Source organism: Pithys albifrons, chromosome 24 (genome assembly GCF_047495875.1).
Source record: "Pithys albifrons albifrons isolate INPA30051 chromosome 24, PitAlb_v1, whole genome shotgun sequence".
Taxonomy (NCBI): Eukaryota; Metazoa; Chordata; class Aves; order Passeriformes; family Thamnophilidae; genus Pithys; species Pithys albifrons.
In genome coordinates, this window is record NC_092481.1 from 1,798,327 (window position 1) to 1,826,115 (window position 27,789).

At 54.2% G+C, this 27,789-nt stretch overlaps 1 protein-coding gene across 3 annotated transcripts in view; it reads right to left on the reverse strand.

The window, feature by feature from the left end:
- Positions 1–27,107, reverse strand: part of HIVEP3 (HIVEP zinc finger 3) — a 364,404-nt gene extending 337,297 nt beyond the window's left edge. For 2 of the 3 annotated variants that reach the window (XM_071576497.1, XM_071576494.1), the window contains exon 1: positions 25,776–26,238. The gene's annotated coding sequence lies outside the window, so the exon portion shown is untranslated. Of the gene's footprint in view, positions 1–25,775; positions 26,239–26,999 lie in introns of those variants that run through there. The other variant, XM_071576495.1, reaches the window with a different exon arrangement.
- Positions 27,108–27,789: the final 682 nt, after the last annotated feature.

Below are 27,789 nucleotides of genomic sequence, written 5' to 3' on the forward strand. Positions count from 1 at the left end.
GGACCATCCAGACCAACCCTCAGTCCTGCACAGGAACAGCCCCAAGAGTCACCCCCTGTGCCCCAGAGCATCATCCAAACCCTCCTGCAGCTCTGGCAGCCTTGGGGCCGTGCCCACTGCCCTGGGGAGCCTGATCAGTGCCCACCACCCTCTGGGGGAAGAACCTTGTGCTGAGATCCAACCTGCCCCTGCCCTGGCACAGCTCCAGCCCTTTCCTGGGTGCTGTCCCTGCCCTGGCACAGCTCCAGCCATTCCCTGGGTGCTGCCCCTGCCCCCTGCCCTGGCACAGCTCCAGCCCTTCCCTGGGTGCTGTCCCTGCCCTGGCACAGCTCCAGCCATTCCCTGGGTGCTGCCCCTGCCCCCTGCCCTGGCACAGCTCCAGCCCTTCCCTGGGTGCTGTCCCTGCCCTGGCACAGCTCCAGCCATTCCCTGGGTGCTGTCCCTGCCCTGGCACAGCTCCAGCCATTCCCTGGGTGCTGTCCCTGCCCTGGCACAGCTCCAGCCATTCCCTGGGTGCTGCCCCTGGTCCCCACAGAGCAGAGCTCAGTGCCTGCCCCTCCTCTGCCCCTCCCCAGGAAGTTGTACCTTCACTGAGGTCTCCCCTCAGTCTCCTCTTCTCCATCTGAACACCCCAAGTGCCCTCAGTGCCCTCACACGCTGCCCCTCCAGGACCTGAACCATCTCTGTGCCCTCCTTTGGACACTCTCCAATGGCTTCCCATCTCTCCTGTACATGGTCAGTCAGTGGCAGCTGCTTTAGTTCCCTGCAGTAAAAGAGCAGAATTCCTGCTGTGCCCCCAACTCCCAACCTGAGGAAGCTGCAAACGTGCTGGAGCTTTGGGGCTTAATGGCAAAGGAGGAGACAGAAAGAAGAAAAAAAGGAGGCCTGGGCAGCAGGGCAGCCCCAGAGAGCGGGGCAGCAGGTGGCACCTCCTGCTGTTGCGGTGCCAACCCCAGGACAGCCAGAGCCAGAACAGTGAGCAGGCACAGAGCCAGCCAAGGGGCTCTGGGATGGAAAACATGGAGGGAGAGGAGGAAGGAGGGAGAGGAAGAAGGAGGGAGAGGAAGACAACCCCCCACCCCTCCCCAAAGAACCTGCACGGACACAACCGGCCCGAGGGCACCTTCCACAGAGCCCTCCTGTGCCCAGTGGGCAACCGTGTGTTTATCCCCTGGCTTTGTGTTTCTGCTGGCACATTGCAGCAGGAGAGCAGAGCCAGGGCTGCCCCCGGGCACAGGGGCATGGGGACATGGGGGCACAGGGACATGGGGGCACAGGGACATGGGGACCCAGGGACATGGGGCACAGGGACACGGGGGCACAGGGACACGGGGGCACGGGGGCACAGGGACACAGGGACACAGGGACACAGGGGCACAGGGACACAGGGACATGGGGGCACAGGGACACAGGGACACAGGGGCACAGGGACACAGGGACACAGGGACACAGGGATATGGGGGCACAGGGACACAGGGACATGGGGGCACGGGGGCACAGGGACACAGGGACACAGGGACACAGGGGCACAGGGACACAGGGATATGGGGGCACAGGGACACAGGGACACAGGGGCACAGGGACACAGGGACACAGGGGCACAGGGACACAGGGACATGGGGACACAGGGGCACAGGGACACAGGGACACAGGGGCACAGGGACACAGGGACACAGGGGCACAGGGACACAGGGACACGGGGGCACAGGGACACAGGGACACAGGGACATGGGGGCATGGGGACATGGGGGCACAGGGACACGGGGGCACGGGGGCACGGGGGCACAGGGGCACAGGGGCACGGGGACACAGGGACACAGGGGTACAGGGACACAGGGACACAGGGACACAGGGACATGGGGACACAGGGACACAGGGACACAGGGACACGGGGGTGCTTTGCAGGGCTGTTCCATCTCCCTGCCAGGACGCTCCTGTGCCTGATCTGCAGGACAGGCAGGTGGTGCCACCCAGCAGGGGCACGAAACAAAACGCACCATGCAAAGCAAGTCCTTTTGTCTTGCAAATCTCAGCTCCTGGCACTGAACAAAAATGGCAATGAAAGGTTTTCCAAAAGGGAAAAGAGGGAGGGAAAGGGCTTTTCCCTGGAGCCCGTTTGCAGCGTTAGTCCTGCAGATGCTCAAGCCCCACGTGCCAGGAAGGAGGTTCGTGCCCACTGGCACAGGGTGCCCCCACTGCCCTCAGGCTCCAGCATTTGCATCCCTGGAAAACCTGGAGCTGCTGCTGCAAGGAGGGTGTTGCCCCTCCATAAATCCCCTTCAGCCCCGAGGTGAGGCCAGGAGAGCACACTCAGGGCAACTGAAATATTTTAAAATATTTCTTTCCAACCCTGCCTGGTTTGAATGTAGCTAAAAAGCCACGAGCAATTCCTCAGAACCACCACGTTGGTCTGACTTGCCCTTGTACCAAACCTGTTCCCTCTGAACAACCAAAACCTCCAGCACAAAATTCCTGTGAACTGTCTGGATGGTAAAAAAAATTCTGCTTTTCTTTGTTGCAGCCTTTCTGGGGGAAAAAAATTATATTATATAATAAATATATATAAAAATATATATAATTAAAAATTATATAATTAAATAAATATACATATATATATAACACAATTATATACATTTATGATTATATATTAAATTATTACATATATTGTATGGAAACCGGAGCGGGGCTGTTGCCATGGTAACGGTGGGGGGGGGGCGCCCCCAGATTTGGGGAGGGGTCTGGGGTGGTCTGGGGGAGTTATTGGGGTCTGTTATTGGGTCTGGGGGCGTTATTGGGGTCTGTTATTCGGTCTGGGGTCTGTTATTGGGTCTGGGGTCTGTAATTTGTGTCTGGGGTCTGTTATTGGGTCTGGGGGCGTTATTGGGGTCTGTTATTGGCTCTGGGGTCTGTTATTGGGTCTGGGGTCTGTTATTGGGTCTGGGGTCTGTAATTTGTGTCTGGGGTCTGTTATTGGCTCTGGGGGTGTTATTGGGGTCTGTTATTGGGTCTGGGGGCGTTATTGGGTCTGGGGTCTGTTATTAGGTCTGGGGTCTGTTATTGGGTCTGGGGGCGTTATTGGGGTCTGTTATTGGCTCTGGGGTCTGTTATTGGGTCTGGGGTCTGTAATTTGTGTCTGGGGTCTGTTATTGGCTCTGGGGGCGTTATTGGGGTCTGTTATTGGGTCTGGGGGTGTTATTGGGGTCTGTTATTGGGTCTGGGGGCGTTATTGGGTCTGGGGTCTGTTATTAGGTCTGGGGTCTGTAATTTGGGTCTGGGGTCTGTTATTGGCTCTGGGGGCGTTATTGGGGTCTGTTATTGGGTCTGGGGTCTGTTATTGGGTCTGGGGGTGTTATTGGGGTCTGTTATTGGGTCTGCGGCCTGTTATTGGGTCTGGGGTCTGTTATTGGGTCTGGGGTCTGTAATTTGTGTCTGGGGTCTGTTATTGGCTCTGGGGGTGTTATTGGGGTCTGTTATTGGGTCTGGGGTCTGTTATTGGGTCTGGGGTCTGTTATTGGGATCTGTTATTGGGTCTGGGGTCTGTTATTGGGTCTGGGGGCATTATTGGGGTCTGTTATTGGGTCTGGGGTTTGTTATTGGGTCTGGGGGCATTATTGGGGTCTGTTATTGGGTCTGCGGCCTGTTATTGGGTCTGGGGTCTGTTATTTGGTCTGGGGTCTGTAATTTGTGCCTGGGGTCTGTTATTGGCTCTGTGGGTGTTATTGGGGTCTGTTATTGGGTCTGGGGGCGTTATTGGGTCTGGGGTCTGTAATTTGGGTCTGGGGTCTGTTATTGGATCTGGGGGTGTTATTGGGGTCTGTTATTGGGTCTGGGGTCTGTTATTGGGATCTGTTATTGGGTCTGGGGTCTGTTATTGGGTCTGGGGGTGTTATTGGGGTCTGTTATTGGGTCTGGGGGCGTTATTGGGTCTGGGGTCTGTTATTGGGTCTGGGGTCTGCAATTTGGGTCTGGGGTCTGTTATTGGGTCTGGGGGCGTTATTGGGGTCTGTTATTGTGTCTGGCGTCTGTTATTGGGTCTGGGGGCATTACTGGGGTCTGTTATTGGGTCTGCGGCCTGTTATTGGGTCTGGGGTCTGTAATTTGTGTCTGGGGTCTGTTATTGGCTCTGGGGGTGTTATTGGGGTCTGTTATTGGGTCTGGGGGCGTTATTGGGTCTGGGGTCTGTTATTAGGTCTGGGGTCTGTAATTTGGGTCTGGGGTCTGTTATTGGCTCCGGGGGCGTTACTGGGGTCTGTTATTGGGTCTGGGGTCTGTTATTGGGTCTGGGGGTGTTATTGGGGTCTGTTATTGGGTCTGCGGCCTGTTATTGGGTCTGGGGTCTGTTATTTGGTCTGGGGTCTGTAATTTGGGTCTGGGGTCTGTTATTGGTCTGGGGGCGTTATTGGGGTCTGTTATTGGGTCTGGGGTCTATAATTTGGGTCTGGGGTCTGTTATTGGGATCTGTTATTGGGTCTGGGGTCTGTTATTGGGTCTGGGGGCGTTATTGGGTCTGGGGTCTGTAATTTGGGTCTGGGGGCGTTATTGGGGTCTGTTATTGGGTCTGGGGTCTGTTATTGGGTCTGGGGGCGTTATTGGGGTCTGTTATTGGGTCTGGGGTCTGTTATTGGGATCTGTTATTGGGTCTGGGGTCTGTTATTGGGTCTGGGGGCGTTATTGGGGTCTGTTATTGGGTCTGGGGTCTGTTATTGGGATCTGTTATTGGGTCTGGGGTCTGTTATTGGGTCTGGGGGTGTTATTGGGGTCTGTTATTGGGTCTGGAGTCTGTAATTTGAGTCTGGGGTCTCTAATTGTGGCCTGTGGCTGTAATTTGGGTCTGAAGTCTGTTATTGGGTCTGGGATCTGTTATTGGCTCTGGGGTCTATAATTTGGGTCTGGGGTCTGTTATTGGGATCTGTTATTGGGTCTGGGGGTGCAAAGGTAAATAAATGGAATATGATGGAGACAGCATTAAAGAATTAAAAGAAAAGGTCCTTTTTCATTATTTATTTTTTAAGCCAACACTGTCACAAAAGCAAAAGGCAAAAGCTCAGCAAGGCACCAGGAAACTACAGAATTTTAGGACTAAGCAGCAGTTTTTAGTGTTAAATGGTGTGGGATGAGGAGCCACCAGGGCTGAAAAAGCAAGAGGGATTAGGAGAAAGTGGCCCAGACAATGAAAGTCTTAAAATGCCTGTTGACATTTTAATAAATATCCAAGTTCAAAGCATCTCTATGGCCAGGGTAACACAGAGGCCAAACAGGCAAAAAATCTTTTCCTCTCAGGAAATGCAATTATTTTTTTACTTTTTCTATTCCCTGAAGAAGCTCTGAGATGACCCAGGGGGTTTATTTTCCATCTCAGAGGACAATCCCACCCCATCCATCCCCTCACTCAGCTCCTCCCCAAGTGTCCAACTATTTGTTGCCTCGGGACCTTTTCCTGTTCCTTTTTCTCTCCTGCTCGTTGGTTTGTGTTTTGTGCCAGTCAGGAGCTCTCCGTGCCCTCCCACCTGGGTGGGCTGCAAAGCCACCCTGAGAAAACAGAATTCAGGGGCAAACCTTTCTCCTGACTCTGCCAACTCAACTGTTGTGCTTTCTCTCTGACCCTTCTTAATGTGTGTCACCAACATGGGCACACCCACTGGCATGAGAGGGCAGAGTACTGTGTTCAGTTCTGGGCCCCTCAGTTCAGAAAGGAGATTGAGGGGCTGGAGCGGGGCCAGAGAAGAGCAACGAGGCTGGAGAAGGGACTGGATGTGGCTCTGAGTGTCCTCTGAAACACCTCCAGGGACAGAGAATCCACCAGGTCTTGATCCAACCCCACTGTGATCACCAGCCCAGGGCACAGAGTGCCAGAGTGATCCCAGTGGGGTTGGATCAAGGGTTGATGATCTCAGAGGTCTCTTCCAACCCAAGTGAGAAGAGAAGAGCAACGAGGCTGGAGAAGGGACTGGAGCACAAGTGCTGTGGGGAGAGGCTGAGGGAGCTGGGGGTGTTCAGGCTGGAGAAGAGGAGGCTCAGAGGTGACCTCAGCACTGTCTGGAACTGCCTGAAGGGAAGTTCTGGCCAGCTGGGGGTTGGTCTCTTCTCCCAGGCACTCAGCAATAGGACAAGGGGGCACGATGGGCTCAAGCTCTGCCAGGGGAAACTGAAGTTGGAGAGCAGAAAGAAATTCTTTGCAGAGAGAGTGCTCAGGCATTGGAATGGGCTGCCCAGAGAGGGGGTGGATTCCCCATCCCTGGAGGTTTTTCAGCTGAGCTTGGCCGTGGCACTGAGTGCCATGATCTGGTAAAGGGACTGGAGTTGGCCCAAGGGTTGGGCTTGATGATCTTGGAGGTCTTTTCCAACCCAATCCATTCTATGATTCTATTCTATGATTCTATGAAATATCCCTGAAAATCAACTTCTGCTGCCAGGAAGGTGCCAGATGCCTTGGCCATCACACACAGACACCAAATCCCCCCAAACACACCCAACAAATCCACCCCCTGAAGGTTCCACCACCATCAGTGGGAACTGGGTGTTCTCTCATACCCCTGCTCTGCCAGTCATGGAATCAGGGAAAGGTTTGGCTTGGGAGGGACCCCAAAATTCATCTCATTCCACCCCCTGCCATGGGCAGGGACACCTCCCACCAGCCCAGGGTGCTCCAAGCCCTGTCCAACCTGGCCTTGGACACTCCCAGGGATGGGGCAGCCACAGCTGCTCTGCCCAACCTGTGCCAGGGCCTGCCCACCTTCCCAGCCAACAATTCCTTCCCAATATCCCATCTATCCCTGCCCTCTGGCAGTGGGAAGCCATTCCCCTTGTCCTGTCCCTCCATCCCTTGTCCCCAGTCCCTCTCCAGCTCTCCTGGAGCCCCTTTGGGCACTGGAAGGGGCTCTCAGGTGTCTCTGGAGCCTTCTCTTCTCCAGGTGACCCCCCAGCTCTCCCAGAGGGGCTCCAGAGCAGGGGGGCACCATCCCCCTGCCCAGTGCAGCACCCTCAGTGCCCTCCTCTCCCTGGCACCAAGCATAGGATGTCTCCCAACTCAGCTGAGGAACAGACTCAGCACCTTCAAGGCTCAGTTCCCACACAAATGAAGAAGTGACTCCACGTGCTCAGGGATTTATTTTCCCAAAGCACATGGACACAAAGAACATCCACAGAACCCTCAGAGCAGCTCCACAGCAGGGATGGCACAGCTGAACCTTCACCACAAACCCTCCTCCCGAGGGAGACTCCCAGTGGAGGCAAAGCTTTGCTAAGCCTCACTTAACTGCCCTGAGCGTGGGAGGGATGCAGGTGCCACCCAGAGGTGCCACCCAGAGGTGTGGGGGGCTGGGAGGAAAGGGCTGGGTGGGCACAGGGGCTCAGTTTGCCCAGAGAGGAGGGCAGTGCTCTGGTGTCATGTTACTGGCAAATAATGTCACTCTGCCCTGCCTTACGTGGTCAATAATTAAAAGATCGTGGGCACCTCCCTAAGGAAAGCCTGCAAAGACAGGAGCTGGCACACAACAAGCTGGCACACAAAAGCCAGGAGATCATTTGGACTCACTGAGCTCACAGGTCTTTTCCTGCCTGGTTGATTCTGGGATTTTATTTCATGTCCAGGATGTTATTCCTACGATATAATTTTTTCTGTGCCAGAACAGCAGAAAGGCCAGAAAATATTAAATTATAGAGACCAGCAGCAAAAATGAAGGGGCAGGTTGGGCCCTGCCTTCATGGCAAGGCTGAGGGGATTTTGGGGGTTAAAAACCTGGCTGGGAGTCTGGGAGGCAAGTGCAGTCCCTGCTGCACAGCCCAGGCAGCACCAGGGGTGGAACCAGATGGTCCTCAAGGTCCCTTCCAATCCAAGCCAGTCTGGGATTCCAGGAGCTCTGGACACTCCAGTTCTCCAAGAGCAAAGAACCTTCTCCACCCCCTTCCTGTGAGAACCTGGGGGGTTTCTGAGGGGTCCCAGGTATTGACAGGAAAGAGGACACAAAACCCCTCTCTGTTCTCCAGCCTCCACAACTCCACAACCAAAGGGGACTCCCTGAGTTCCCTCATCCTGTAAAAGAGACATGGCGAGAACCTGATGTTATTTTGCAAGCAAGTAAAACAACTATTCCCTTTGTGCCCTGTTTTTTTCATTCTTTTTTGAGTTTTTTGGCCTCACTAAAGCACAGAAGTTTGTTCCAACCTGCTCCTGAGGAGCAGGTGAGCCCCTCAGGGCTTCCCCTGCAGTGACAGCACCAAGACACTTCTCAGTGTCAGGACAGATCTTGCCTCGTGCTGCCCCTGTCACAAACCACAATGGCTCAGTGTGTGTGAGAGGCACCGACTCCCTGTGCCAAAGGGGCTCCAATTCCCACTGCACCCTCCAATCCCACTGCTGGCCAACAGGGCAGGGAGCTCTGGCACTGCCACTCCAGAGGGGGGCAAAGAGCAGAGGGCCAGGAGTGTCCAGGAGTGACTCAAACATCCTAAACCTCCCTGAGTTCCTCACTGCAGCCCCATGCCAGGGGCTCCCAGGTGTCTTGCTGCCCTCTCCACCTGCCCAAGCCTCTCACAGACAGCACAGGAAGGGCATGGAGCTGTTGGAATGAGTCCAGAGGAGGCCATGAAGGTGCTTCCAAAGGCTGGAGCCCCTCTAGGAGAGCTGGGGGGTCTCACCTGGGAAGAGAAGGCTCCAGGGAGACCTGAAGCCCCTTCCAGTGCCTAAAGGGGCTCCAGGAGAGCTGGAGAGAGCCTGAAGGAAGCCCTGAGCTTCTGAGTCACCAGGCAAACAAGGCTCAGGAGTTCCAGCACTGCTGAGATCTGAGAAAGGTCATTAATCCTCTCCCAAATGTACTGATGTCACAGCTCTGCTGCTCCAAGTGCCCTTTGCAGCTCAGCACCATCCCCAGTTCACCCCATCAGACCTTTCCCAGGGAGCCACAACCCTCCTTCCCCATGGCAGGAACTCACCCAAGGCCCATCCCTGCTCCAGAGGGCTGGGATTCCACCTCCACCACGGGCAGCTCTTCACACAGATCCCATCCCAGCAGACACTGAGCTGGAAGGGACCCACAAGGAGCAGCCAGTCCAGCTCTGACCTGAACAGCCCGTGGGGGTGCAAACTGCAGGATGCCAGCACTGGCCTCGGCTCAGGAAAACATTTAGGAACATGCTGGAGTGGAACACGATCCAGGATGGCAATTAAACACACACACAGGCAGGCACATGCTGAAGGGCTGAAGGGCTGAAGGGCTGGCCTGGATGGTGATGCTTTGGAAATCGGGGCCCCTTCCAAGGAAGGAGCAGTTGCTGGGTGGATTCACAGCAGCTTTTTGGGCTGCTGGGGTTGGCACATGAGGGCACAGCCTGGGCAGAGAGCAGAGCTGGAAGCCTCTCACCTGGCCTGGCTCCTGTCCTTGGGTTATTCTCTGCATCTCAGAGGCTGAGGCAGAATTGAACACTTGGCACAGAATCACAGAATGAGGTGAGTTGAGAGGGACCACAGTGGGTCATCTTGTGCCACCTTCCTGCTCCAGCAGGGTCATCCCAGAGCACACAGGATGCATCCAGACTGTTCTGGAACAGCCCCAGGGGAGGGAGAATCCACACCCTCCTCACTGCACAGGGAAGAGGTTCCTCCCCACATTCCCATTCCCCTGCATCTCATCCCAGTTCAGGGTCCTGCCTGGCAGCACCACGACCCCCAGGAAAGCAAAGGGGGGTCTCAGGGAATGCCAGAGGGCACCCCAAGCACTGTCTATGCCAAATGCATTTAATTCCTGCTTTGGCACTGGTTGGGGGCTGTTGCTTCTCCAGCTGTGAACAGCAGTGGAGCAAAGCCCTGACTGCTGTTCTGCCTGTGGGATGCAGTGCCAGGAAGGGACCTGCAGCCCAGCCCAGCTCTGCCCATCCTCACCCACCATGTCCTGAGGCTGGGAGAGCTCTGGGTGTGCTGCACTGTGAAGGCACTGCAAACATGGCAGGGGGAAGGAAAAAAGCTCTTTCCCTTGGTTTTCTATTAATGCTGACTTTAGGAAATGTTTTCTTCCTTGTTTCTATCAGCACACAGAATACAGGATGGGCTGAGTTGAGTGTAAGATGCTACTCCAGGGGTTACCTAAAATCATGGAATCAGAGAACATCCTGAGCTGGGAGGGACCCCCCAGGGACCATCCAGTCCAACCCTCAGCCCTGCACAGGAACAGCCCCAAGAGTCACCCCCTGTGCCCCAGAGCATCATCCAAACCCTCCTGCAGCTCTGGCAGCCTTGGGGCCGTGCCCACTGCCCTGGGGAGCCTGGTCAGTGCCCACCACCCTCTGGGGGAAGAACCTTTTGCTGAGATCCAACCTGAGCCTGCCCTGGCACAGCTCCAGCCATTCCCTGGGTGCTGCCCCTGCCCTGGCACAGCTCCAGCCCTTCCCTGGGTGCTGTCCCTGCCCTGGCACAGCTCCAGCCATTCCCTGGGTGCTGTCCCTGCCCTGGCACAGCTCCAGCCCTTCCCTGGGTGCTGTCCCTGCCCTGGCACAGCTCCAGCCATTCCCTGGGTGCTGTCCCTGCCCACAGGGAGCAGATGGAGCTGCAGCCCCCCATGGACTCCTCTGAATCCTCCCCTTTTATTCCTGCTTTGAGTCCCAAGAGCTGTGGAGCTCAGAGCACTCTGCATCTTCCAGCAAACCAAGAGTAAAACCAAAACTGGCAGAGCTGAACAGGAAGCCCTTGGCCCAAGTTGTCCCCAGTGGGCAGGCAGGGGCTCTGTGGTCCCCCAGGAGGGAACAGAGCACCAGGGCAGCTCCAACCCCAGCCTGGCTCCTGCCCAGCCCAGGGGCAGAGGTGGATGCCCAGCAGTGCCTAGACCCCACGTGTGCCCCAGGCAGAGCAGGGCACCAAGCCTGGAGGTGCAGAGGTGTCTGCACAGCCAACCTGGCCCTGGGGTCACTGAGAAAGGGAAGAAAAGCAGATTTAAAGGCTGCTCTGCTCTCTGCCCCCATTCAGCTGGGCTTTACCCAGCTGCAACAAGTTTCCATTTCTAGCAAACTTAATCCTGAACTCCTTGGGCTGGATGTTCTAAGAAAGGAAAGGAACCTTATTAATTACATACTAGAGAGCTGCACCCACAGTGAGCTGCTCAGGGAGCCAGGCTGGGACTGAGACCTCCAGCAATGAGACCTCCAGCACTGAGATCTCCAGCACTGAGTAACCCCCAGGTATTTCTGGGTGTATTTCATATTGGTTTTATTCATTTACTTCCAAAAAAATAGGGGATTTGTAAAATCCCAGGTTTTCCCACTAAACAGTCTCACAAATATCAAGGTACCATTCAGGCTTGTGATATGAATGATAAAAACTATGGGAGAATTCAGAGCCTGCCAGGCTGAAAGAAAGCAATTCACCTCCAAGAGAACACTCACCTACTCTCCCTATGAATAATAAATACATTAATTTATTAAGTGAATAAAATGCAGGAGACCAGAACTCATGAGCAGGATAACCTGAGTGAGGGATGGAACACCAGAGCCTGGGGAGCTCAAAATGAAACTGAGACTTGCCCTCAGTTTTCTAAAGTTTCTTGCTGATCAGACGTTTTAATATGGGAAAGTCCTAAAATCTTGTTTCCTTGTCATGTCAGAGATGTGTCCATCAGTTCTGCTGACACACAGCACAGGCTGGAAGGCAAACCCTGCACATGGCAGAGCTCCTGAGGGCAGGGATGGAGGAGACCCTGGCACTGCCCCAGCTGAGTCCTGCCTGCAAAGTGCCCAGTTCATCCCACAGTGTGGGCAGCAGGACAGGGGTCACTGTCCCCCTGTGCCCCCCTCAGGTGAGCCCCCACCTGCAGAGCTGCCCCAGCCCTGGGGAACAACAGCACAAGGACCTGGAGCTGCTGGAGAGTCCAGAGGAGGCCCCTGAGATGCTGCAGGGCTGGAGCCCCTCTGGGAGAGCTGGGGGGGCACCTGGAGAAGAGAAGGCTCCAGGGACACCTGAGAGCCCCTTCCAGGGCCTAAAGGGGCTCCAGGAGAGCTGGAGAGGGACTGGGGACAAGGGATGGAGGGACAGGACACAGGGAATGGCTTCCCACTGCCAGAGGGCAGGGACGGATGGGTTAGTGGGAAGGAATTCCTGGCTGGGAGGGTGGGCAGGCTCTGGCACAGGTTGGGCAGAGAAGCTGTGGCTGCCCCATCCCTGGGAGTGTCCAAGGCCAGGTTGGACAGGGCTTGGAGCACCCTGGGCTGGTGGGAGGTGTCCCTGCCCATGGCAGGGGGTGAGATCCTTAAGTTTCCTTCCATCTCAGACCATTCTGGAATCCTGTGATTCCATGGAGTTGGAGGATGTTCTAGGCTGGGTTTAGAACCAGAGACCTGAGAGCCCCTTCCAGGGCCTAAAGGGTCTCCAGGAGAGCTGGAGAGGGACTGGGGACAAGGGATGGAGGGACAGGACAAGGGAATGGCTTCCCACTGCCAGAGGACAGGGATAGATGGGATAGTGGGAAGGAATTCCTTGCTGGGAGGGTGGGCAGGCCCTGGCACAGGTTGGACAGAGAAGCTGTGGCTGCCCCATCCCTGGGAGTGTCCAAGGCCAGGTTGGACAGGGCTTGGAGCACCGTGGGCTGGTGGGAGGTGTCCCTGCCCATGGCAGGGGGTGGCACTGGATGAGTTTTAAAGTCCCTTCCAACCCAAACCATTCCATGATTTTCACCTCTAATTTCTTTTGCTCTGTTCCAACCCTGCATTACACTCAGTAGTAACTAGAGCAGTTCCTACAAACACAGTGGGCAGAAGGCTCACACTTGCTTTGCTGCACCACCACACCTCTTTTCATCCCAACTCTTGGCCTCAGGACTCACAATAAAGTTCATTTCCCCCCCGTGTGACCGAAGCAGTGAGGGCACAAGTGGCACTGGAGCAGCACCACAGCCCAACCTGCCCAAGGGCTGCTCTTCTGCCCCAGAACTGCAGCTCAGGTGAGGAGCAGCAGAAATTCCCAGGGGTACAAATCCCATCTGAGAGTTCAGCAGGAGGGAAATGCATCAGCTCCTTTGCTCAGCTGAGGAGCTGAAGCAGAAAATTTCCCTGATGGTGCTTTCTCACAGCTGAGATGTTGTTATTATCAGTGGATCTCCTGCAGCAAATATTCCTGGGGCTGCTGGGCCTCAGAAAAGCCTCTCTGTGCTAATGGGAAACAAATAACTCAGCTCTGCAGGGCTGGTGGGGAAGGGACACTCCCCCTAATTTACTTTAGGAATAAACAAACCCTCCCAAATCTTTGAGCCTGAATTATTTATGATTTTCCCTCGCAAAAAGAAGGAAGAATTCACACCCTGCATTGACACCACAAGGATTGGGAAGGAGGAGCAGGTGGGAAGGAGACAAGGTCCAAATGCACCTGAGTCAGAGTCTGGACTCATTCCCCTCTTTATGGGCATTTTCAAGAGGTTCAATTAAGCCACCACATCTTAGGCTGGGATTTTCAAAGCTCTATAAGCAATTTACAGGAATCCAGACTCCAAAGGGCAGCTCAGGTGCTCAGGGGGCTTTGAAAATGCTCCACTGGTGTAATGGAATTAATTTTCTGCTCCAAATTAGGTGTGTATTCAGCCTAAACAACCCAAGGCCATGGAGAGGAGCTGCAGGTGATCCCAACCTAAGGATGAGGGCAGGCTCAGAGTCAGGTTTTACTGCCACATTCATGTCAAATCTGCAAAGTGGCCAAAGCACAAGACAGAAACTCAGGGTGTCCCCAAGCCAGGAGTGGCTGGGCAGAGTCACCCACTGGTGACCAGAGTTACCTGGGAAATCAAAATTAACCAAATCAAATAATCAACCAAATCTGGCCAAATTCTTTCCCTAAAGCTCCAGATCTGTTTAAGGTATTTAAGGTAATCTGAGTCCTTCTATTGGCACAAGCTGTTTAAAATGATCTAAGGCTTTAGATTGGTTTAAGCTGCTTATGCAGCTTTAAGGTTTTAAAAGGTTTAGGCTGCTAAAAAACATTTCCCCAAAGCCAGAGGGGCTGTTTGTTGGGAGCTGGTTGTGCCATTTCATGGATTTTAGGATGGTGCAAATATGTGCACAGAGTCAAATATTTTGTTTGCAGCTCTAAAAGTCCAGGCCAGTCAGTCCCAAATCTACAAATACCAAGTTTACAGATGATTTCTGTTGCCTCAAGTTGGAGAGCAGTGGAATGCCATAAGGTAAAGCTGCAAGAACTCTCTCTCTGCCTCCTTTAATAGAAAAAAATAGAAAGGAAAGGAAAAAAAAAAGGTCCCATAGGAAATTACACAAAAACTTAATGTAACAATTCCACCTCATTAAAGAAAAGTAGACCTTGTACCAGTGGATACAGCCAAGAAATTCAGCTTTCCTCTCCTCCTTCCCAGCACTCTATCACCAAAATCTCCTCTCACACCCACTTGCCAGCCCAAAGGTGGCTCTGGGGATCTGAAATCCATTTGGTGCTGGAAAAGCTCCAGACAAGACCCCCCATTACCCACCCAGGCCCCTGCCCTGAGCAGCAGTTCTGGGGTTTGGGGGCTCCTGGGACACTCCAGGCCCAGGAAGGCTTTTCCAGGTGGCCACGGTGGGTTCCATCCCCATCTCCATCTTTGCAACACAGAATTATCCCCACCCCAGGAGATTTGGTTTTTTTGCAAGGACCATGAACAAGCCTCGTGATACTTCAGGTGAACTTCCCACCCCTCTGAGCTGCAGAGCTTGGAGCTGCAAGGAACGTTTCTGACTCTTACGTCCTCCTTGGCAGGTCCAGCTGAGCTCCAAACACCCCCAGAGCACCTTCTCCATGGGCTGTGTGCTCTGGGCCCTGCTGCAGCCCTGCAAATGCTTCTCTGGTGGGACACAGAAGGGGTTGGTGGACATTGGAAGGGGCTGCCCAGGGAGGTTTGGAGTGCCCAGACCTGGAGGTGCCCAAGGCAGGACTGGCTGTGACACTCAGTGCTCTGGGCTGGGGGACAACGTGGGCATCAGGCACAGGGTGGGCTCCAGGGGCTGGGAGGGCTTTGCCAAGGTGGGCATCGGGCACAGGGTGGGCTCCATGGGCTGGGAGGGCTTTGCCAAGGTGGGCATCGGGCACAGGGTGGGCTCCATGGGCTGGGAGGGCTTTGCCAAGGTGGGCATCGGGCACAGGGTGGGCTCCATGGGCTGGGAGGGCTTTGCCAAGGTGGGCATCGGGCACAGGGTGGGCTCCATGGGCTGGGAGGGCTTTGCCAAGGTGGGCATCGGGCACAGGGTGGGCTCCATGAGCTGGGAGGGCTTTGCCAAGGTGGGCATTGGGCACAGGGTGGGCTCCATGGGCTGGGAGGGCTTTGCCAAGGTGGGCATCGGGCACAGGGTGGGCTCCATGAGCTGGGAGGGCTTTGCCAGCCTCGGTGATTCTGTGAGCCCCTCGCCTGCTCCAGATCTTCATCCCAGCCCCCAAAGTTTGGTCCCAGTGCCCAAAGTTTGGTCCCAGCCTCCAAAGTTTTGTCCCAACCCCCAAGGTTTGGTCCCACTGCCCAAAGTTTGGTCCCAGCCCCCAGAGTTTGGTCCCAGCCATCAAAATTTGGTTCCAGTCCTCAGAGTTTGGTCCCAGCCCCCAAGGTCTGGTCCCAGTGGCCAAAATTTGGTTCCAGCACCCAAAGTTTGGTCCCAACCCCCAAAGTTTGGTCCCACCCAGCCTGTGAGATGAGGAGCCCAGAGCAAAGCTTGGCCTTCACCTGCAGGGATGGAACCACCACCTTGGGCAGGACTAATTTCCTTCCCAAAAAAATCCAGGCAATGCTCCTGCTCGAGGGCACACCTTTTACAAACAACTCCTGTAGTTCCCTTCAACCCATTCCAGCTCTCCCATCCCCAGTTTCCCCAGCGAGGGGACAGTCCCATCCCTCCCATCCCTCCCATCCCTCCCGTGGGGAGGCAGCAAACGGGACAAAGAGCTGCTTTTTGGGCACTTGGGCACGGGCTGGGTGGTGCAGACCCACCCTCTGCTCTCATTTACACAAACATAAAGGCCCAGCATCTGGCCATGTGTTAAAAGTCTTTAATTACAGGATGAGCTTCTCTTAAATATCTATTTATTGCGAGTGGTAAATGACACAAGATTGCAGTTTCTGTGCTAAACGGGCTGAGACAAAGGCGAGTTGTGATTACACATTCACCCTCTCCTTCCTCCTTCCAGCTTCGGATTGCTTCACTTTGCAACTTGATGGGCTATGAATTCACCCTCCCCTCCCCCCTGGCAGTTGGCTCGTCAGCACCGAGTGCATTGGGTGGTTATTCAGTCAGGGAGAACAAGAGAAGTTTGGTCACCACCAAGATGTTTGCATTGGGTGGTTATTCGGTCAGGGAGAAGCAGAGAAGTTTGGTCATAATCAAGATCTTTGCATTGGGTGGTTATTCAGTCAGGAAGAACAAGAGAAGTTTGGTCACCACCAAGATTTTTGCATTGGGTGGTTACTCAGTCAGGGAGAAGCAGAGAAGTTTGGTCATGACCATGATCTTTGCATTGGGAGGTTATTTAGTTAAGGAGAACCAAAGAACTTTGGTCACCACCAAAACGTTTGCATTGGGTGGTTATTCAATCAGGGAGAACAAGAGAAGTTTGGTGATCACCAAGATTTTGCACTAGGTGGTTATTCAGTCAGGGAGAAGCAGAGAAGTTTGGTCATAATCAAGATCTTTGCATTGGGTGGTTATTCAGTCAGGGAGAACAAGAGAAGTTTGTTCATGACCATGATTTTTGTATTGGGTGGTTACTCAGTCAGGGAGAAGCAGAGAAGTTTGGTCACCACCAAGATTTTTGCACTGGGTGGTTGGTTATTCAGTCAGGGAGAACAAGAGAAGTTTGTTCATGACCATGATTTTTGTACTGGGTGGTTACTCAGTCAGGAAGAACAAGAGAAGTTTGGTCACCACCAAGATCTTTGCATTGGGTGGTTATTCAGTCAGGGAGAACAAGAGAAGTTTGGTCACCACCAAGATGTTGGCATTGGGTGGTTATTCAGTCAGGAAGAACAAGAGAAGTTTGGTCATCACCAAGATTTTTGCATTGGGTGGTTACTCAGTCAGGGAGAAGCAGAGAAGTTTGGTCATGACCATGATCTTTGCATTGGGAGGTTATTTAGTTAGGGAGAACCAAAGAACTTTGGTCACCACCAAAACGTTTGCATTGGGTGGTTATTCAATCAGGGAGAACAAGAGAAGTTTGGTCATGACCATGATTTTTGCATTTGGAGGTTACTCAGTCAGGAAGAACAAGAGAAGTTTGGTGATCACCAAGATGTTTGCACTGGGTGGTTATTCAGTCAGGGAGAAGCAGAGAAGTTTGGTCATAATCAAGATCTTTGCATTGGGTGGTTATTCAATCAGGGAGAAGCAGAGAAGTTTGGTCATAATCAAGATCTTTGCATTGGGTGGTAATTCAATCAGGGAGAACAAGAGAAGTTTGGTCACCACCAAGATTTTTGCATTGGGTGGTTACTCAGTCAGGGAGAAGCAGAGAAGTTTGTTCATGACCAAGATTTTTGCATTGGGTGGTTATTTAGTCAGGGAGAAGCAGAGAAGTTTGGTCATAATCAAGATCTTTCCATTGGGTGGTTACTCAGTCAGGGAGAACCAAAGAACTTTGGTCACCACCAAGATGTTTGCATTGGGTGGTTATTCAGTCAGGGAGAGCCAGAGAAGTTTGGTGATCACCAAGATGTTTGCATTGGGAGGTTGGTTATTCAGTCAGGGAGAGCCAGAGAAGTTTGGTCACCACCAAGATCTTTGCATTGGGTGGTTATTCAGTCAGGGAGAACAAGAGAAGTTTGGTCATAATCAAGATCTTTCCATTGGGTGGTTATTCAGTCAGGGAGAACAAGAGAAGTTTGGTGATCACCAAGATCTTTGCATTGGGTGGTTATTCAGTCAGGGAGAGCCAGAGAAGTTTGTTCATGACCAGGATTTTTGCATTGGGTGGTTACTCAGTCAGGGAGAACCAAAGAAATTTGGTCACCACTGAGCTTTTTATCCTAAGATGCATTTTTTGGACCTGCTTGTAGGGACCCCACGAGTCCCTGAGCAGTTTTGGCAATGGCAAACACTGGGCAAAATCCAAATGGCTGAGGAAAAAACTGCACAACCACCGACAGAAATAGCAACAGAAACCTGCTCTGTGTGGTCAGCTGGGAAAAACACCCTCCTGATCTTCACTTCACCCAACCTGTGTGAGGAACAACAGCCTTCCAAGGGTGCAGAGCATCCCAAAACAAGGCATGGGACAGCCATGGACACAACAGCCTAACTGCAGCTTCCTTGGAGTCCTCCTGGTCTGAGGATCAGCACATGATCTGCAGAACCTCCAGGAGTGGTGACATCACTCCAGGAGAGCTGTGGGAGGTGCAAGGCAGTGCCAGAGCTGGGATTCACCCAGGAGGGAACAGGTCCCTGTTTCACCCCAAACTTCACTGGCAGGAGGACTCTGGATCCTGCAGGGAGCTTTTGTGCAGCATTCCCTCAACTTGCTGCATTCCTGAGTCCACTGGGAAGGCAAATTCCAGCTCAATCAGCTACTCTGGGAATTTAGTTCCTTTCTGGTATTCCCCATGCGAGTTTTCCAGAGGATTTTTGAGCTCTGCTGTTCTTTGTGTTATTTGCATTATCCATCCCTGCCAGCTGACAAAGGGGGGTTGGAATTGGAGCATGGAATTACAACAGGGGGTGAAAGGAGCCTGGAGCTCCTCCCCATGAGCAGAGCCCACCCTCAGCCTGGCACAGTGCCCACTGTGGCCTGCCCAGGGTCACTGTCACCAAAGGACTCCTCCTGCCTGGTGGCACCATTGCCTGAAGGGCATCTCCTTTCTGGTGTTATCACCTGCATAAATGATGATGTTTTATGGAACCCTGAAACCTCCACCAGGTCCAGGGTCTGGCAGCTGGAGCCCACCCCAGCAGCACAGCTGAGCTTGTGCCACCCAACACCCCCAGCACTGGCACTTGCTGAGGTGCCAGTGAGGAACTAAAGCCAAGGAACATTTCTGCTTTCCAGGATGATCCATTTCTGTAAAAACAGACACAAGAAGGTTTTTTTTTCTCTTAACACAGGAGACCTGGGGTGGCACCAACCCAACCACGAGCCACCCCCTGCACTGGGAGGTCCCATCCATGCCCTCATTTCTGGGCACCTGAGCACATTTTGGGTGGAGGAGGACAAAGAATTCCCCATTCCATGCAATTTAGGAGCACAACCTTCAACTGGACTTTGGCTTCCAGGTCTCTGTGGCTTCATGAGGGAAAAGTAAATCCCACTGATGCTTAATCCAGTGCAACTGAGGAGCAAAATGATACCATTTCTGCCCCAGCTGAGAAACACTTTTGCCCTCACCACAAACCAAGCCAGGTACATACTCAGCGCTCAAAAAACCCCACTTGGCTGTGATATCTTCTCTTATTTATTTATTTAAATGTGCTGTGCCAACTCCCAGCCCATGTGCCCCCTGCAGTGGGGGGCCTGACCCCCTCCCTCCCCATGGCCCCTTGGTAGGGCACCATATCCTGTCTGGAGACTCAAAGCCACTCCCAACATCTCCCCTCTCCCTGCCAGGGGTGCACACACTTCTCCTCCACTTGGCAGGTGCAGAGATTTCTTTTCCTTGCATAGAATCGCTGTCCAATGAATTAATCAAAGTTTTAATCAGAGTTATAATCAAACCCAATCATCAAGGCTGATGTGGTGCTTGCTGGGGACATCCCTTCTGGAGATTTCCCTCCTTGCCACAGATTCCCTGCAGAAGGGAGTTCTCAGAATGCCCAAACTGCTTGGGAACAGCCATTAAGAGCAAAACAATCTGTTTGTCTCAGTGATTTTCAGTCTCCCATGAAATTCACTCTGATGCCAGAACTAAGGGGGGGAAAAACATTGAAAATACGAGTCCAAGGAACCCAAAGTGGGGTGAAGATGAACAGGCAAAGCTCAGGGTTGTGGTGACTCTGAAAAGCAACACAGAACCAGGTGAAGGCCAAAACAAGCAAGGTAAGAGATCATAAAATTATTTCCATGGGCTAAAACACAGATAAAGGGAAATGGGCTGATGGGGATTGGGAAAGCCTTTGAAACAATGAGGTGATGTGGGTTGGGTGAGGCTTGGAGGGTTCAGGGCTGGGGTGGGATGGGATGGTGCTTGTGCAGCTGAACCCCTCCCAGGAACATGGTTTTTTGCACATGAGCATTTATAAAATTCCATGTAAAATCCATTTTTTCCTTCAGTTGTTTCCAGCATCCCAGACCTTTAGATTTCAAACCCACCCTTTAAGCAGCAACACCCACTGAGGTACATCAAACGTGCTTAAACTCTGATGACAACTAAAAAAAGCAGGTAAGAAGTTCTGGTTGGATCTGAGGAGCATTTTCAAGGACTCTGAGATCATCCCTGACATCACCACGAGCAGCTCTTGCCTTTCTCAGTGGGACTTTAACAGACTCATCAATTCTGGGGTGATGTCTCCAGTGCATCACTTGTTCCATCAGGGTTTACTCACTGCAGCCCCCAGCCCAGGGCTCTGACTCAGCAGAGCCCTTGGGGCTCCCTCCAGGGAGGCAGGAGATGCTCCAGACACCTGTGGTTTTCTCCTCCACTGCATTTATTGACTAAGCTCCTCTCAGAGGTGCTCAGGTGTCCCACAGCAGGAGCTGCCAGAGTCATGAGATGGCTCAGGGGGAAGAAAGGGAGGGCCACTGTCTCTGCTGCCTGCAAATCTGGGCTGCTCAAAGGGTGGAAAACCCATCTGAAGGACTTGAACCCCATGGGATACCCCTGCAGAGAGCCTGCAAGTAGCCCTGGAGCAGCAGGGCTGAGGGATCCTCCTCTCCCAGCTGCAGGGAGAGGCAGAGGAGCCAGGATGAGGGACAGGGTCATCAGGGCATGCTGGGTCACATCAGCCCAGCCCTGTGGTGGGACCAGAGCTGGGCTCCCCCTGGGGACCATCCCAGCAGCTGTTTCTGGGGCTCCCTGGGGATGCAGCAGCATCCTGAGTCCCTGCACAGCAGGCTTGGACACACAGCCCCCTGAGAGCCCAAACTGGCCACCCCCCAGGCAATGGGGTTCCTTTGATCCCTCCAGTCCCCAGAACCAGGTGGGACATTCCCCTCCAAGCAGGTCCAACCCCACCAGAGCACCCACTGCCCCCAGAGCTCCTCTGGGCCTTCTGAAGGCTCAACATCAGTGCAACAAAACCTTCAATCCCTCCAGTCCCCAGAACCAGGTGGGATACTCCTCTCCAAGCAGGTCCAATCCCACCAGAGCACCCACTGACCCCAGAGCTCCTCTGGGGCTTCTCCTCAAGACTCAACATCAGTGCAACAAAACCTCCAATCCCTCCAATTCCTCAGAACCAGGTGGGACATTCCCCTCCAGGCAGGTCCAATCCCACCAGAGCACCCACTGCCCCCAGAGCTCCTCTGGAGCTTCTCCTCAAGACTCAACATCAGTGCAACAAACCCCACCAGGCTCCAGGAATTGCTTCCCCAGGAAAACAGGTTTCCTCCCACACTTCCCCTCAGCCCCAGAGTCCACCCAGCAAATAATGACCTACCAAAGGAAAGCCCCAGCCAGTGCTGCTGTCTGCAGTTGGAGCTTAGAGTCAAAACTTATTACTTGTGTTTTCAATCTGCCAGGGACTCACACTGAGATCTTGGCCAAGCAGCTCCCCCTCCCTCCTCCCCGTTTCCCACACAGAAGAAAAAGTAAGACACAGAAAGGTTAAATAGGAACAAAAAAGGCCATGCTGGTCCCCCCCTCCTTCCCCACCTCAGCACAGCACCGAGATCAGAGTGGAGCAAATCCACAACTTCCAAAGCTGTGACATTTCCATTCTTGGCACAAAAGTTCCTGAGCTTTTTAAAGACCCAAATGAAGAGATGTGGCCCATGAATCCCAAAATCCCCTTTGCAGCAAGGGCAATAATATGGTTAAATATGGGCAAGCAACCACCAGCCCAGCCCTCTGAGACAGTTCTGAAGATCCTCTTCAGAGACAACACACACCTTGAAAGAGGCAAACAAACCTGAGCTGGGCTCTGCAGGTCCTTGGGATCCACATATCCCACATCACACACCTGCAGTCACTGAGCCAGCTGCAGAGATTTAACTTCACATGGAGAAAGAGATATTTTTTAGCCCCAAACCAATTTTAGAGTTGTTTGTGCTCCTACAAGCACGAGGCAGAAAGACTCACTCACAGCTGGTGCAATTAAAAATTCTGGGGTTAGGTCAGTAGTGTGTTCCTGCTCTCCTGGCACCAGTCCCTTCCTCACCAGCTCCACTCCCTGACCAGAGACACATTTCTGGGAATGGCTAGACCAGGTGGAAATGCAGAATTAAAGTGCACCTGAGGAGAAGGCCTTTAAACAGACTGACCCAGACACCTCCAGGGGGCTATAAAACATCTTGGCCCATCAACAGCTATCTCAATTCCCAACAAATATCCCATTTCCAGGACTCCATCAACAGACCTCAATCATCACCAGGAAGGAGCCAAGGTGCTGCAGAGCCATTTGGAAGCCCTGACCTTGCATGTTGTGTGTGGTTATAGGAGTTCACAACTGTTTCAAGCAATATAATGAACAGCATCTTTCACAAGCATGATCTGGATGGATGACCCAAACTCTGGTGCCTGGGAAAACATTTCATTTCCCTTTCTCATGAGGTGATGGAGGGATAACAGCCTGGGAAGCAGGGCCACCAACCCCCACTGGTCCCAAGGTGGGAGACCTCCTAGCAGAGAATTCCCAGCAGGACTCAGATGCCACCACCTCTGCACAGAAGCACCCTGGGCTGTGGGACATCCTCAGCCAAAATCCTCTCTGTCCTGCCCAGACTGCTGCTGGGTGAGGGTTTGGGTTGGGCAATAGGACAGGGGGGCACGATGGGCTCAAGCTCTGCCAGGGGAAATTGAAGTTGGAGAGCAGAAAAAACTTCTTTGCAGAGAGAGTGCTCAGGGATTGGAATGGGCTGCCCAGAGAGGGGGTGGATTCTCCATTCCTGGAGGTTTTTAGGATGAGACTGGATGTGGCACTGAGTGAGAATCCACGTCTTGATCCAACCCCACTGTGATCACCAGCCCAGGGCACAAAGTGCCCTGGGCTGGTGATCACAGTAGGGTTGGATCAAGGGTTGGACTTGATGATCTCAGAGGTCTCTTCCAACCCAACCCATTCTGTGAATTCTGTGTTGGTGGATTCCCCATCCCTGGAGGTTTTTCAGCTGAGCTTGGCCGTGGCACTGAGTGCCATGATCTGGTAAAGGGACTGGAGTTGGCCCAAGGGTTGGACTTGCTGATCTTGGAGGTCTTTTCCAACCCAATCCATTCTGTGATTCTGTGGATGTGGCACTGAGTGAGAATCCACCATGTCTTGATCCAACCACTCTGTGCCCTGGGCTGGTGATCACAGTGGGGTTGGCCCAAGGGTTGGACTTGCTGATCTTGGAGGTCTTTTCCAACCCAATCCATTCTGTGATTCTCTGCTCAAAGGGCACTGTGGCCCCAGAGGCCCATGCCCTGTGCAAGAGGCACTTTGAGAGGAAAAACATCAACTTTCCATCCTCTCCCTCCTTTAGTTCCCACCCGTCTGGGCTTTCCCTCGAGGTTTCTCATCCAAGATGTTTCCCATTCCCTGCAGAGCTCGGGACAGGAGAGGAGCAGCCCAGGGCTGTGCAGAGACCTGAGCTCAGCCAAAGCAGGCAGGAGGAAAGGCCAACCCCCCACATTTGGTTGCAGCTGTGGAAGAATTTGTATCTCCAACAGAAAAATAAAACCAAGTAGCATTGGACAGACTCCTTCCCTGGCATGGCATGGAAACCAGGGAGAAAGTGCCATCCTGCAGGACCAGCAGCGAGAGGAAGGTCTGGGAAAGACTCATGTTCTTTTCTGGCAGAGCAGGAGGGCAGGGGACACGAGGTGCTTCCAGCCCCACCAAAACCAGGTGCAGGGGAACATTCCCTTCCCACTGGCTCCAAGTTTTAATCCTGTTCTCCTGCACACACTCCACATCATGCTCTTAATTAAAAATTTTCTGCTTTTGGAAAGGGGGGGCACAGACCAGACTGCAGGTTGAGTTTGAGTTACTTTTCCTCTGTCAGGTTAGACACTGGCAAGTTCTCCTTCCAGAAAGCCTCAAGGGGTTGTTTATATAAAATAAGCATTTTATTTCATGTGCTGCCCACCCTCAGCCTGCACAATTAATTGGGGTAAACTTTTTTTGCAAATCCTCCCCTAAACAGTCGGGAGAAACCCGTACAAGTAACACGGAGAGCAGCAACAACACACGGCACGGACAGACTTAAACACCCCGAAATGTAAATATAAACTCCCAGACAAAGGGCTAATTCCTGCCCTCGGAGGTGGCTGAGCCCCAGCAGGGCTGGATTTGGCCCTCGGAGAGGCCACTGCAGTGGGAACAGGGAGGCTGAGCCGGAGCCCCGCGGGTACCGCAGGAGCTGCGGCTGCTCCGGCACCGCCAAACTCGCCAAGCAGAGCCCAGAGGGTGATGCCTCAATGCCAGACCCCGCGCAGGCACAGAAAACCGGGCAGCGGCGGGGGAAATAAACCCCAGTGCTTTGTGCAGGGATTCAACCACGGGCTGTTCCAGCGAGGGCTGGAATATTGTATTTTTAACATTTCCCCCAGGTCCCAAAGAGCCGCCTCCCTGCGCAGGGAGCGGGGCCGCAGGACGGGAAGCTGCGCAGGGCCTGGGCACGGGATGCCGGGGAGGACGAGGCTCCCCACGGAGCAACGTGCCCATCTTGCCAGCGACGCAGTGGCCGGGATGCCCCGGAGCGCGTGTCCCTGCGCACGCCGCGCTCCGGCTGGCACGGCGCTGGCACGGCGCTGGCACGGCGCTGGCACCTCTCGGCACTCACTCCCACCGCCCCCAGCGCTGCCTCCCACCAGCAGCGCCGAAACAACCAGCCCCTCTCTCCCCGCACGTTGGGAGAAAATGAAGTTGCTGTCAAGCGACGATAAATTCATGCGACAGCCAGGGCTAATTAAGCGGCAAAGTAGCTGCGAGCGTGGAGGGGACGCAGCTCCGCGCCGGGCTGTGCCACTACCGGGCTGTGCCACCGCCGAGCTGTGCCACCGGCGGGCTGTGCCACCGGCGGGCTGTGCCAGCACCGGGCTCTGCCACCGCCGAGCTGTGCCACCGCCGGGCTGTGCCACCGCCGGGCTCTGCCACCGCCGAGCTCCGCCACCGCCGAGCTCTGCCACCGCCGAGCTCTGCCACCAGCACCGGGCTGTGCCACCAGCACCGGGCTGTGCCACCGCCGAGTTGTGCCATCCCCGGGCTGTGCCACCGCCGGGCTGTGACACCAGCACCGGGCTGTGACACCGCCGGGCTGTGCCACTGCCACCGTGCTGTGCCACCGCCGAGCTGTGCCACCACCGGGCTCTGCCACCAGCACCGGGCTGTGCCACCAGCACCGGGCTCTGCCACCGCCGAGTTGTGCCATCCCCGGGCTGTGAAACCGCCGGGCTGTGCCACTGCCACCGTGGTCTGCCACCGCCGAGCTGTGCCACCAGCACCGGGCTGTGCCACCGCCGGGCTGTGCCACTGCCACCGTGCTGTGCCACGGCCGGGCTGTGCCACCGCTCCCGGCGCGGCCACCCAGCGATCCGGGCGCGGGATCCATCGGGCTGGGAATGTCTGAGCTCGCCCCGTGGCAACCTGACACCTTTCGGGAGGCAAAATGGAATCTCGCCGGCCGCAGTCAGGGGAGGGGGGAGCCAACCCGGGCGAACATCCACGCAGAGAACAACAGCGAAAATAGCAACAAAAGCGCCCGTGCCTACCTTTGCTGGGGCCGGTGGGCACAGCCCGGAGCCTCGGGGGTCGGGGACTGTTCCCTTCTTTATGAAATGTTCGGCTCTGCCGGTGCTATTTGCATTCTTTCATTAGCACCTGTTTCAAGTAAGGAAGGAGAAGGCTCATTACGAGATCAGCTTCCTTTCAAAATAAATTATTGAAACAAAAAATAGAGATGCACGCTGCCAAATAATAATAACGCTAATAAAAATTAAAAAAAAAAAAATACCACATGTATATTAAAGCCCAAAGTAGGCAGTTTAATAATGGGAGGTCTTGCAGGTTGTGAGCATGCTCCAGCCGGAACAAATCCTTCCTCTGTTATTCCTCTGAATAAAAATAAACCACGAGCAAGAAACCCAAACGGAAGCTTCCTCCTAGAATCCCTGCTGCTGAAAAATATGTAATAAATTCAGCCCGAAGACGCAGACTCTAATCAGCAGCTGTTTTCTGGATCCAAAGCCAGCCAAAGCCTCTCTTGTCTTTTCCCACTATGAGTCTAGGCCTTTTTGAAAAGGGTTTTAACCTTTTAAAGACACAGTGCACCAATTATCACTTCTGGAGGACTGTCATTCAGGGCGCAGGGAAATTAATAAAGCGGCAGCGGCGGCACAGCCGGAGCAGGGGGAGGGTGGTTTGCACTCCCACCTTTGCTTCGGGAAGATTATTGTATGATTTTTTTTTTTTAATAGGTCCCTCCTCGCCTTTGGGAAAATAATATCCATCTGAAAACTTGCCACCCGGCTCTGGGATAAATGCAAAGTCATTATAAAGATGAACAGCTGCTCGATGCCATTCCGGGAGTTCTACGCTCGCTCCTCCTCAGGGTTAAATTTGTTGCAAGTGAATTTTGGGGATTAACAGTTTCCGTGCCAGGCGGGGCCGGGAGAGGGTTAATGACATGCCCAGAGCAGCTCTGTCAAGTGCTTCCCATCAAACTAAGGCTCAGGCTGCGAAGTTTGAACCGAGCAGCCCTGGCACAGCATGAAAACGTTCCTCCAGGAGTGGCATCTCGGGTTTTAGGCAAACCCAACCGAAACCACCCCCCCAAAACAAATCGCTCAGCCCCCAGCTAAGCAGCACTGCAAAGCGCCGGTGGCCCCGGGAGTGGCACAGCTCCGAGCCGGGTCCCCAAAGGCGGGGGTTCCCAGGCCTGGCACCCCCTGGCAGTGTCCCCCGGCCTCTCCTGGTGCCACCGGCGCCCGGCCCACCTGGGTGGCAGCGGCATCCTGGCGGTCGGGGCGCGGGGGGCATCCCCGGGGCGCTGCGGCTGCGCTCGGGCCGCTCCTCTCGGCAGCCCCCGGCATGAGACCATCGGGAGCGAGCGGCTCTCCCGCCCTCTCCTCCCTCCTCCCTGCTCCCTCCTCCTCCTCCTCCTCCTCCTCCTCTTGGGCAGAAAATCATCATATTTCATGTGTCGCTGCTCCAGCCCCGCCAATTGGTTGGGCACCAGCGGGCGGAAATGTCAGAGCAGCGCAGCAGCGGTGCCCGCCCGCGGCCGCCCCTTCCCCGCGGGGACCCCGCGGGCTGCGGGCACAGCCCGGGCACGGGACTGCCCATCAGCGCGGCAGAGACAGCGGGCTGGATGTTTAGGGGGTGTTTATGCCCCTCTGGCTCAGCTCCGGAGGGATGCAGCCTGCCAACAGCTTGACCTTGACCCGCGCGCTGCCGGCCAGGAGCGATTTGGGGATGCTGGAGCTCCAGAACTGCTGCCCTGCTCCATGGAACTGCTGCCCTGCTCCATGGAACTGCTGCTCTGCTCCATGGAACTGCTGCCCTGCTCCATGGAACGCCGAGGGGCTGCTCCCACCCCACCCCACAGCTCCAGGGGGGCAGCTCTGTTGTTTCCAGGTACTGCTGCTCCAAGGGATGATGCCTCACAAACAGATGATTCCGTATTTTCCACCCATTTTCTGTGCCTTTGTTTACAGCTTGTCCTCAACTTCCAGACCTTTCTAACAAGATATCTCAGCACTGGTTTTTATCTTCTTCATAGCTGGG